This window comes from Sorghum bicolor, chromosome 4 (genome assembly GCF_000003195.3).
Source record: "Sorghum bicolor cultivar BTx623 chromosome 4, Sorghum_bicolor_NCBIv3, whole genome shotgun sequence".
NCBI lineage: Eukaryota > Viridiplantae > Streptophyta > Magnoliopsida > Poales > Poaceae > Sorghum > Sorghum bicolor.
In genome coordinates, this window is record NC_012873.2 from 47061970 (window position 1) to 47075119 (window position 13150).

Consider the following 13150-nt stretch of genomic DNA (forward strand, 5'->3'; position numbering starts at 1 on the left):
ATTAAAGTTATAATTCTTCCGCACTCTGATGTAAGCTATTTTGTGACAAAGGTTGTGATGTTGTGGTAATTCTACGTTGATCCTGTATGAGTTGTAAAATGTGGATGATTTAGAGTTCGACGAGGACACCCGATAGACTATCCGAGTTATATGACTCTCATGTGCAGTAGTCAGAGGTCTTAAGGATAATGACAGGTGCATGTGGGCCATATAATTAGGGTGGTTCTACTACAAGATTGATCTATACCATTGAGTTCCTCTCGTCGAGCTGATCCGAAAACATATATGGTTCGCCCTGTTTGAAGTCCAATAAATTAATTATGACTTTTGGAATGTTTTCTGTCCTACGCATGCAGCAGGCCAGTTTTGGAACTGGCTAGGCCGGTTTAGCTGCAGCAAAACTAGTCAGATTAGTTCCAGAAATAGCTAGGCTGGTTTGCGTGGCCATGTGGCTTCCTAGGGCCCGTGAAAACCCCTCTAGCCGGTTTAGGAACCGGCTAGCCCGGTTTGCCTGTATGAGTGTGACCCAAACTCTATTTTGGTCAAGATTTGAATGTATTTTCATATAGGAAATTTGGAGATCACGATCTGGAGTTATTTCCTATTAGGATAAGACCACCCCTTTGATATATATGAGAGGATCAAGGCCAATGGAAGGATCCAATACTCAATTATCAAAAACACATCTACTCCAACTATTTTACTCTCTTTTCTAACCCCATGTTGTTCATCTCTTGATTCGATGACCAAGGATGGCGTACTAGGCTTACCGGCTGACCTAAGGCAACCCGACGACGTCCTTGCCATGACGGGGTTTCTCCCAATAAATTTTTTTTATCTATATTTAATGCTTCATGCATGTGCCGCAAGATTTGATGTGACGGAGAATGTGAAAGATTTTGTAAAACTTTTTGGAAACTAAACAAGGGCCCATCTAACATGAGCCCCTTCATTTCAAATTATAAAGTGTTTTGACTTTATTAGATATATTATTTTTATTATATACAGTGTATATCTAAGTGCATAGTATAATAAATCATAAATCTAGGAAAGTCAAATATTTTATAATTTGAAATAGAGGGAGTAAAAATATTCATTAAATATTTGGCACAGTACGCATGAACAAATTCTCTGTTTTATTCATGTTCATGCTTTCTCGTGGAATTTATTAAATAAAAAGTAATATAAATTTTTAATTGTACGGACATCGAGAGGATTTACTATTTGTTTCCTCCTAGAGAGGCAGGACGTCAGATTCCCTTTCATGGAAACTTGGAAACGTTTAAGCTACGGCGTCAAGGAACAAGGTTCGAAAACATTAGAACAATATAAGTTGTTAATGCCATGTCGAGCATAGTTATATGAGAGATGTTGGATTTATTATGGGCTAGATCCATTTAGATTTAATAAATCAATAAACTATATGGTGTGTAATTATGGACAATATATATTGTACCAAATTGAAAGTCCAAGGGTTGGAGTGGCAGGCTGACGGTACGGGAGTTTCAACTCAATTATGTGGGAGTTTCGACTCATTATCTACGGGTGTTTCGATAAGTAATTGAGGGAGTTTCAACTCCGCGTGAAAACCCTTCAGATGCCCGTCTCCTCAGCCGCTAGCAGGGGAGTCCTTTCCCCTCCTCTCCTCTCCAGCCACAAGGATAAATAGGAGACTCTCATCTCTTTGGTACAAGAAGAAGAGAGAACACACTCAGATCACAGTTTCGTTGCAAAGTTGGAATTCTCATCTCGTAACTCCGCGCGCACTGAGGAGCGAGAGGGCAGGTGCCTCCGAAACCCTTGCCGTTCAAGACCTTGCTCGGAGGATCGGCAATTAGGTTTTTGGTGAGCGTCTACGTGACTGCCCAACTCCATTGCTGTTGTTCATCTTCTTCCCAGAGGTCTCTTGGTGTTGCCGGTCGCCGTCTTCTCCTTTCCGGTGATTGGTTCGTCGTCTTCACCTTCGTCTCTACTCCATGGCGATCAAGGAAGGACAAGGTTCTGGAAATCTGAATGCGCGATTCTCAGGGTATGATCTGTTCGTCTTCCCTCAGTTTTACGTCGCTCTATTTCTGTTTGTTTCCGTAGCTCTGTCGTGTAGGTTCAGTGGTTGTGCCATACCTATTTCCGTAAGTCTATTTAGTTATTTCGGAAGATATCTGTTGTCTGTTCCTATTATGTTTAAGTTCTGTATATATGCCTCTGTTCTACAGTTCTGTTGTTTCGCTAGTATCTGTTTTTCTGTTTCAGTACATATGTTTATCTGTTTCGATAGCTATATCATGTTTGGTGCTGTTACACAGAGTTATATACCATGTCATGTTTTGATGTTTGATATGCTTTATGGATCATATTTACATGTCATAATTATTATTCATGTCATGTTTATATTTATCAATAATATCATATATTTCATCATCATACTGTTAATTTATGGAATTAAAATGACATAAAATTGTCTAATATTCTAACAATCCAAAAACCTAAATATAGGTATTTTTCTTCAGAGGTTTTGCTGCCGTGTTGAAACCTGATCCTTGTTCTGTAAAGCTAATATGGAATTGTGGCTAACCGCTATGTCATGTTATCATGCCGTTGAGGGCAAGCCTGGTAATTTACCTCCTGCGGATGAGGCTAAGTTTAAGGCTGATGACAACCTCTTTCGAGGTGCAGTGACTAGCGCACTTGATCCAAAATTCTAGAAAAGCTACATAATTCTTCCAAGTGGGAAAGAATTATGGGATGCTCTTGTGGCTAAGTTTAGAGTTACTGACGCTGGTACTGAGCTGTATCTTATGGAGCAGTTGTATGACTACAAGATGGTTGAGAACCGTTCTGTAGTGGAACAAGCTCATGAGATTCAGGCACTGGCTAAGGAACTTGAACTTTTCCCTTGTCCCCTGCCTGACAAGTTTGTAGCTGGCGATATTATCGCCAAGTTACCACCTTCTTGGAAGGAATTTTCTACTTCTCTCAAACACAAGAGGCAAGAGTTCAATGTTGAGGAACTCATTGGTACTCTTGATGTTGATGAGAGGGCGAGAGCAAAAGATAATGGGCAAGGTGTTGAACCTTCTACTACCAATGTGGTGCAGAAGAAATTCCACAAGTTTAACAAGAAGAAAAACCAGAAAAAGAAAGAGAACAATCATAAGCCCAATCAGTCCACTCAATTCAAGAAAACTACCAATAATAACAAGAAGAAGGGAGGATGCTTTGTTTGTGGCAGTGAGGAACACTGGGCAAGTGAGTGCCCAGATCGCAAGTTCTTCCAAGGGAAGAAATCAGCTAATGTTGTAACCACTAAGACTGTAGGAACATCTGGGTATGGTAATTCTTTGCCATATGTTCTTTCAGTTTGTAATTCACCTGAGTGGTGGATCGATAGTGGTGTAAATATACATGTGTGTGCTGATGTTTCCTTGTTTGCCACTTACCAGGTCGGGAGGTCTGACGCCTTGTTGATGGGAAATGGGTTGCGTGCTCATGTTCTTGGTGTTGGTACGGTCATTTTGAAGTTTACTTCGGGGATGATGCTGCCATTGAAGGGCGTGCAGCATGTGCCCTCTATCAAGAAAAATCTTGTTAGTGCTTCTATGCTATGTCGAGATGGTTATAGAGTTGTCCCTGAATCGAACAAATGTGTTGTGTCGAAACATGGATCCTTTGTTGGTAAAGGATATGATTGTGGAGGTTTGTTCCACTTATCTCTACATGATGTGTGTAATAAGCTAGTGAATTCTGTTGATATTTCTGATGAGTTGGATTTATGGCATTCACGGTTTTGTCACGCAAGTTATGGCTGTCTTATGTGGTTAGCGAATCTGAATTTAATTTCTAAATTTAACTTAGTCAGTAAATCTAAGTGTCATGTATGCGTTGAATCAAAACAACCCTGCAAGCCTCATAAGGCTGCTGAGGCGAGGAACTTGGCACCTCTAGAACTTATTCATTCCGATTTGTGCGAAATGAATGGTATTTTGACTAAAGGCGGTAAAAGATACCTTATCACATTTATAGATGACTCCACTAGATTTTGCTATGTGTATCTCTTAAAAACAAAAGATGAAGTGCTCCATTATTTTAAGGCCTATAAAGCTGAAGTTGAAAACCAACTAGAGAGAAAAATAAAACATTTAAGGTCTGATAGAGGTGGAGAATATTTCTCAAATGATTTTGAAGAATTTTGTGTGGAATACGGTATTATTCATGAGAGGACATTGCCATTCTCACCACAATCCAATGGGATTGCTGAAAGGAAAAACCACACTTTAACAAGTTGGTGAATGCCATGTTAAATACAGCGGGATTATCCAAGGAATGGTGGGGTGAGGAAATTTTGACCGCGTGTCATGTCCTAAATAGAGTTCCTACTAAAAACAAAGAGATCACTACATTCAAGGAATGGGAAAAGAAGAGAATAAATCTTTCATATTTACGCACCTAGGGTTGTTTGGCAAAGGTGAATGTGCCAATCAACAAGAAGCGTAAATTAGGACCTAAAACTGTTGATTGTGTTTTCCTTGGTTATGCTTTCCACAGCGTTGGATATAGGTTCTTAATTATAAAATCTGATGTGCCTGATATGTATGTTGATACTATCATGGAATCGAGAGATGCTACATTTTTTGAGAATGAGTTTCCCATGAAAAAAACACCTAGTAAAAAAAGTCATGAGACTATAATACCCTATGAGCAAGAATTGTCTATTCCTATAGATCATGCTGAGGAGACTCACATGCACATCCCTGAGGTGGATGACACTATAGTCACTCGAAAGAGCAAGAGATAGAGGATTGCAAAATCCTTTGGTGATGACTTTATAGTATACCTTGTGGAAGACACGCCAACCACTATTGTTGAGGCATATTCCTCTCCTGATGCCAACTTATGGAAGGAGACAGTAAGGAGTGAGATGGAATCTATTATGTCCAATGGAACATGGGAGGTCATTGACCGTCCCTATGGCTATCAACCTATAGGCTGCAAATGGATCTTCAAAAAAAAGCTTAGGCCTGATGGTACAATTGAGAGGTACAAGGCAAGGGTGGTGGCCAAAGGATATACCCAAAAAGAGGGGGAAGATTTCTTTGACACCTATTCACCGATCGCTCGATTGACTACAATTCGCACTTTGATTGTCGTGGCAGCTTCATACGGTCTTATCAGTCATCAGATGGATGTTAAGACGGCTTTCCTTAATGGAGAGTTAGATGAGGAGATCTATATGGATCAGCCAGAAGGGTTCATTGCGGATGGTCAAGAAAGCAAGGTGTGTAGGCTGTTAAAATCATTATATGGCCTAAAGCAAGCACCTAAGCAATGGCATGAAAAGTTTGATAGTACACTTATAACTGCTGGCTTTGTTGTGAATGAAGCTGACACTTGTGTGTATTATCGATATGGTGGGGGTGAGGCTGTAATGCTATGCCTTTATGTTGATGACATTTTGATCTTCGGATCTAATCTCAATGTGATTGAGGAAGTAAAGAAACTTGTATCGAGTAATTTCAATATGAAATATTTGGGAGAAGCTGATGTCATTCTTAACATCAAGCTTATTAGAGAAGGTGATAGTGGGGTAACTTTGTTACAATCCCATTATGTGGAAAATGTATTAAGTCGCTTTGGGTTTAGTGACTGTGATCTTGCTCCCACGCCTTATGACCCTAGTGTGCTATTGAGGAAAAATCGAAGAATAGCAAGGGATCAATTAACATACTCCCAGATCATTGGCTCGCTTATGTACCTTGCGAGTGCAATGAGACCTGATATTTCATATGCTGTGAGCAAGTTGAGTCAGTTCGTGTCAAAACCGGGCGATGATCACTGGCATGCTCTTGAGAGAGTGTTGTGTGACCTGAAAGGGACTATGTCCTACGGTATCACTATACCGGAAACCCTAGAGTGTTGGAAGGCTATTGTGATGCCAACTGGATCTCTGATGCTGATGAGCTTTATGCCACGAGCGGATATGTGTTCCTGCTTGGAGGTGGTGCTGTTTCCTAGAAGTCTTGCAAGCAGACTATCTTAACAAAGTCTACAATGGAAGCAGAACTCACAACGTTAGACACTGCTAGGGCTAAGGTCGAGTGGCTTCGTGAACTCCTGATAGATTTATCTATAGTTGAAAAACCGATACCGACTATCTCCATGAACTGTGACAACCAAACTATGATTACTAAAGTCAACAGTTCTAGGAATAACATGAACTCTACAAGGCATGTTAAGAGATGATTAAAATCTGTTAGAAAGTTAAAAACCTCCAGAGTTATAACGGTGGACTATGTCCATACGTCAAATAATCTGGCAGATCAATTCACTAAGGGACTGTCACGTAATATGATAGAAAGTGCATCGAGAGAGATGGGTATGAGACCCACAAGTTAATCTACTATAGTGGTGACCTGGTCTATGTGATCGGAGATCCCGTGAAGTAGAGTGGTGAAACAAGCTATGAGTAGATTGAGAGGAAAGTTCCCTTTTGAACCTATCTCTGATGTACAACTTTCCTTCTGTAAGGAAGGTTGGTATTTATTTTAATGTATTCCAAGAGTCTTATATAGATGAGATATTGCCTATATGCAGAGGATGGCTGCTGGTTCAAATACGTAACTTGTATTTCCAAGATATTTATTTTTTTAGTTTTTTTAGTAATAGATAAACAGAGTATATGGCGTCATCATAACATCATGGCTCCAGAGCAGAGCACACCGTGCATGACTGATGACTCGGCCGGCGATTCAGCACGGGGCCGCGCGGCCGCGAGCGCGCCGCGTGTCGGTGTCGGGCCATCTGGCATCACTATCCTGCTCCACACCGGTGCCGGAGAGTCCGCGTTTTGCGGAGCACAGCCGCCGCTCGTCCCATGCCCAGAGCCACATGACCGGCGTCGCGTCGAGCTCCAGCGCCATGGGCGGCGCGCTCCTCTATTGCATAGAATATCCATGACTTTTATTATGATTAAAAAAAAACACATATATATATATATACTGAACACAATTCAGTATCATTTTAGTATCCGTATTTTAGTACTGTTCAGTATTTTCGTGGTCCTCGGTGTAGTACACGAACGATGATACTGAACGCTGTTCAGTATTGCTCAGTATTTTTTCTCCTCAATTTTGACTAGCGGTATAGAATAATATTCTACACCTAGGGTGTAGAATAGCGCTTATATATATATATATATACGGTAGCGCTATTCTACACCCTAGTATTCTACACCGCAAGTCAAAACTGAGTAGAAAAAATACTGAGCAGTACTGAACAACCTTCAGTATCATCTCATACTACACTTAGGACCAAGAAATACTGAAACACGAATACTGAATGATTGTAGAATAGTATTCTACACCTAGGGTGTATATATATATATATATCCTAGGTGTAGAATACTATTCTACGTCGAACTGTTATACTGAGCAAAATTTACTATCGTTCAGTATTTATATTTCGGTAATGTTCAGTATTTCTTAGTCCTGGGTGTTGGACGGGATGATACTGAAGGTTCTCCAGTATTGCTCAGTATTTTTTCTACTCAATTTTGACTTGCGGTGCACCTAGGGTGTAGAATAGCGCTGTCGTGTATATATATATATATATATTTGAAAAGCATCTGGGCTCCTAATGAGTTTTTTGATTAATGACAGTGTTGATTACTGTGACTAACGTGTGTTTTGCAGAGGCAAAGTCATTAGTGTTAGGTCATGGTAACAGGTACTCGATGGACAAGGACGTTCATGTCTACTTAATAGTGGAAATCGTTTCGGTTTTCAAAGGATGGTTGGACATTGTCAAGACTAGACTAGGTCTAAGTGCCATATCTCTACTATAATTCACCTAACAAAATTATGCTTGATCCACCCAAAGAAATCGCCCCCGCTGAGAGCCTCAACACCATTGTGTACCCAAAAAAACGTATATAGAATTTTATCTCCATCAAAATCAATGTCTCAAAAACAATCAAAACTAAATCCAATGGCTGTAGAGAAAAGTTTGAAGCCCTACATCAAACTCAGCCTCTGGCACTCCTTCCCCTCACACGATGCCCGGCTCCCACGTCGTCTCACGTTCCAAGCCCTTTGGGTTCAATCATTTTTTTAATTTAAGGAGGCGCACGCCCCCAACCCTGCACACGAGAGCTCAATCCACTCCCCTCTGCATGCTCCCCGTCGTGCCTGCGCATTGTCCACGTGACACGCAAAGCAAGAAAAAATAAAATACTTCATATTTTTTTGAATTCCTATAGATTATGAACGGTATATTTGTTTTCTATTCCGTTTATACCGGTGTGTTCTACGTAATAAAATGAACATAACTAGACCCCATTTGTCTACGTTTTAGAAAAAAATTTAGTAATAATTTAAGTGTAAATATATGTTAGGAAATTAATATTAAAGTTGTTATTGAAAATATACTGAAGTTTTTATATAGTACTTCCTTCGTACTTAAAAAAAAGTCGTTTAGGACAACGACACGATCTCCAAAGCCTAACTTTGACTTCCTATTTTTATGAAAATATTTATCAAAAAGTGGTACATGTATATTTTTATGAAAGTATTTTTCAAGATAAATCTATTCATACGGTTTTCACATTTTCAAACTCAACAACTTAAAAGTTATTCATGGTTTATATTCTCAATATTTGACTCAAATCTTGTCTAAAATGTCTTTACGGAGGGAATATATGCATATCAATTGTTATCGTGGGATATAATAAAATTGTTATATAGTATTTGTAAACTACTAAAGAGAATAGTGGTCAAGATAAGTTGCTATTTAAAGGTGTAATTATTAAAAATAAGCATTATATATTGTCTATGTTTTAGAAAAAAAATAGTAATAATTTATGTGTAAATATGTGTTAGGAGATTAATATTAAAGTTGTAATATTAAAGTTGTTATTGAAAATATACTGAAGTTTTTATATAGTACTTTCTTCATACCTAAAAAGAGTCGTTTAGGACAATGACACGATCTCCAAAGCCTAACTTTGACTCCCTATTTCTATGAAAATATTTATAAAAAGTGGTACATGTATATTTTATGAAAGTATTTTTCGAGATAAATCTATTCATATGGTTTTCACATTTTCAAACTCAACAACTTGAAAGTTATTCATGGTTTATCTTCTCAATGTTTAACTCAAATCTTGTCCAAAATGACTTTAAGGAGGGAATATATGCATATCGATTGTTATCGAGGGATATAATAAAATTGTTATATAGTATTTGTAAACTACTAAAGAGAATAGTGGTCAAGATAAGTTGCTATTTAAAGGTGTAAATTATTAAAAATAAGCATTATATATTGTCTATGTTTTAGAAAAAAAATTTAGTAATAATTTATGTGTAAATATGTGTTAGGATATTAATATTAAAGTTGTAATATTAAAGTTGTTATTGAAAATATACTGAAGTTTTTATATAGTACTTTCTTCATACTAAAAAAAGTCATTTAGGACAACGACACGATCTCCAAAGCCTAACTTTGACTCCCTATTTTTATGAAAATATTTATCAAATATGTATATTTTATGAAAGTATTTTTCAAGATAAATTTATTCATATGGTTTTCACATTTTCAAACTCAACAACTTAAAAGTTATTCATGGTTTATATTCTCAATGTTTGACTCAAATCTTGTCCAAAATGACTTTACGGAGGGAATATATGCATATCGATTGTTATCGAGGGATATAATAAAATTGTTATATAGTATTTGTAAACTACTAAAGAGAATAGTGGTCAAGATAAGTAAATTATTAAAAATAAGCATTATATAAGCTGCCAACTAGGGATAAGTTATTATACAACACATTACAAAAGTCAGGAAACATGTTTGCTGTCAACTATACACATTTATTGAAAACAAGGTATCGGTACAAAAAAAGACAAGTTGTAACCTCAAGGTAAATTATTAGAACCAACATTGCGTAAGCTGCCAACTGGAGGCAAGTTATTATATAACTCACAAAATTGTAGCAAGTTATATAATAATTACAAAATTGTAGCAAGTTATATTTATTATGTATAACAAGTTTAATTATAAAAGTTATAGCAAGTTATATTTATTGTGTGTGGAAGTTTAATTACAAGTTGTAGCAAGTTATATTTATTGTGTGTGGCAAGTCTAATTACAAAGTTATATCAAGTTATATTTATTATGTGTGACAAGTTTAATTACAAAGTTTAGGTGTGTGCGTATGTGGGTTTGGTGGTGTGTGTGGTATTTTCTCTTTTTATTAATTATTAATTCATTTGCGTGATATTTTCTTTTTGTTTTCTTTATGTTAATTATTAAATCATTATTAAAAAAACAAATTATTATGTATATCTCCACAAAAATCATGGACAAGCCAAAACATTGGGCACTTAGTCTACCTCTGTCGATGTCGCCGGCTCTACCTTGCGCGTGGGCTCTTTCCCCGACATAGGCTGCCACGTCCGCCCGCCGCCGCGGCCCTTAACGCGTGCCTCCGGCGACGACACCTGCAGCCTCATCGACCGCCACCAAGGGCATGCACGAACTACAGCATTTGCGTGAACACCCTAGGTTTTGGAGCACATGTGCTTTGTAGAAGTCGGAGGGATTTTTTTTCTATGATGGCGGTGGCAGCGGCAAACTGTGTGGATGACAAGGCCGCCTGCGCCACCGTGGAATGCGTGAGGATCAAGAAGCTGGATCCCGTTGCCTACGGATGACGACCATGTCAGTGGCGGCGATCTGTGTGGATGGGAGGCCGCCTGCACCACCGTGGAATGCGCGAGGATCGATAGGATCCCGCTGCCTAAGAATGACGAGCATGGCAGGGGTCCTCCGCCTCCTCCATCTTCTGTCGGGGCTAGAGGTGTGCCTGCGGTCCCATGCACTTACCCTCCTCTCCTCCTCGTGGTACATTCTACCTTGACTCCACGCCGCCAAGCCCAACTGCTACTGATTTCTCTACCCCAAATTCACAAGCTTTTGATTCTTTTTTAGGGCAGATAGGATGGCTCATTGTCGGCGCGAGCCTCCACGCCAAAAGCTTGTGACCTACTAGCAAGGTGCTTTCGAAGAGGGGAATACAGGTGAGGCGTTGATGATGCTACATAAGTGGTTTTGAGTTTGGTGCTCTCTAGATCATTTTGGTTTATTTTAGTTAATTTGGTTCTTGCCACTTGCTGGACAATGAGGGATAAGGCTGTGTGAGTTCCAAATGACTTGTTATTATATGGTTGAGGCGAGACAATTTGACTTGATATGTATAATTATTTTTCAGATTATATACATGATCATATACAATTATGTGAAATTTGAACTATGAAAAAAATATTTGGTTATTTTCATGTGCATCTTTGAAATAAAGCCGTAGCGTTAGCACGGGCACTATACTAGTGGTGAAGAAGGGCACTTAGAGTAGTTTAGGACTTTGTTTTCCTTTAACCGTACTATTAAGAGGGGCTTTGATCTAGTAGCTTGACTTAGGCAAGGCTTTAGGTTTAGGTGTGGTGCACACTTGGTAAACCTAGCACTAGACAGCTCAGAGATAGTCCTTAGATCGAGAGGAACAAACTTCCTTTTGGAAAGATCGCGTTTCAACAAAGTTTGGGTGCCTAAGTAGGCACCAGACGCTATGTGAGTGCGTCCGGTGAGATTGACTCGAGTCAGAGTGACTGGATACCTAGGGTTAAGCACCGGACGCTAGCACCGGACTCACCGGGTAGCGTCCGGTCCTATACCTAGGGAGTCTAAAGAAGACCAGGGCACCGGACGCTAGCACCGGACTCACCAGGTAGCGTCCGGTCCTAAACTCATGGAGGGTGTAAGTTTCACCCTCACACCGGACGGTGTCACCGGACCCTCAGAAGTAGCGTTCGGTGCTGTGTCAGAAGAGAATACAGTTAGCCGTTGAGTGTCACCGGACGCTCGGTGCAGTGCGTCGGGTGCAACATCAAGAGCGTCCGGTGCTCCCGTTTTCAGTGTATAACGGTTGGCCGGCCTTTGGACTTGATGGGGAGTATTTATACTCCTCCACCTCGTCCATGGGAGGTCTCTTGCCTATTTGATCAGTTGAGAATCACCTTGTGGTGCAAGAGAGAAGCAAGAGCCTAGAGAGGATTGAGATTTGAGAGATTTCTTGTGAGAATCCTTCTCTAGTTGAGTTCCAAGAGTCAAGTGTGCATCCACCACTCTCTAGTGCCTTGTTTGGGTCAAGTGAGAGTTCTTTGCTTGTTACTCTTGGTGATCGCCATCACCTAGACGGTTCGATGGTGATTGGAGGCACGAAGACCGCCCAGAGTTCTTGTGGGTGGCTCGTGTCAAGCTTGTGAGCGGTTGTGGGCGATTTACCGCGATGGAGTGTCGAAGAATCAGCCCGTAGAGAGCACTTGGTCCTTGTGCGGACCAAGGGGGAGCAAGACCCTTGCGCGGGTGCTCCAACGAGGACTAGTGGAGAGTGGCGACTCTCCGATACCTCGGCAAAACATCGCCGAGCCCTTTCTTGCTCTCCTCCTTTACTTTCTAGCATTTTCTTTGTGCAATTACATTGAACTTTTACTTCCTAGAATTGCCATGCTAGAATAGGATTGGAACTAGGTTGCAAAACTCTTTTACTCGGTAGCTCTCTAGATCACACTAGGCACAAGGGGTTGAATTGGAGTTTATAGGTTGCTTAAATTTTTAGAGAAGCCCAATTCACCCCCCCTCTTGGGCATCTTGATCCTTTCATATATATTCTACACCTAGGGTGTAGAATAGCGCTATGTAGCCTATAAACCCAGTAGAATAACTAGTGGCAGCAGTCCATGAACTCATTAGAAAGAGACCCTATCGACGGCATTTTATACTACCTATTTCTCTCAACATGCAAATTATCCAACTAAACAACCCACTATCACACAATTAAATATCCACTAATCCATGCAAAGTGTCCGCATCAGCAAATCACTATATTTCTCTCAACATGCAAACTATGCAACTAAGCAATGTACTATCATATACAACTAAAATCCACTAGCCATACAATTGTAATATCCACACCAACAAGACACATATAAGTATTTTATTTATCCACATCATCATGTGTACCACATAATCCACTATTCCGAATTCTCGCAACAACGCATGGGGTATTTTCCTAGTTTCTTTGGCAGTGACGGCGACGGTC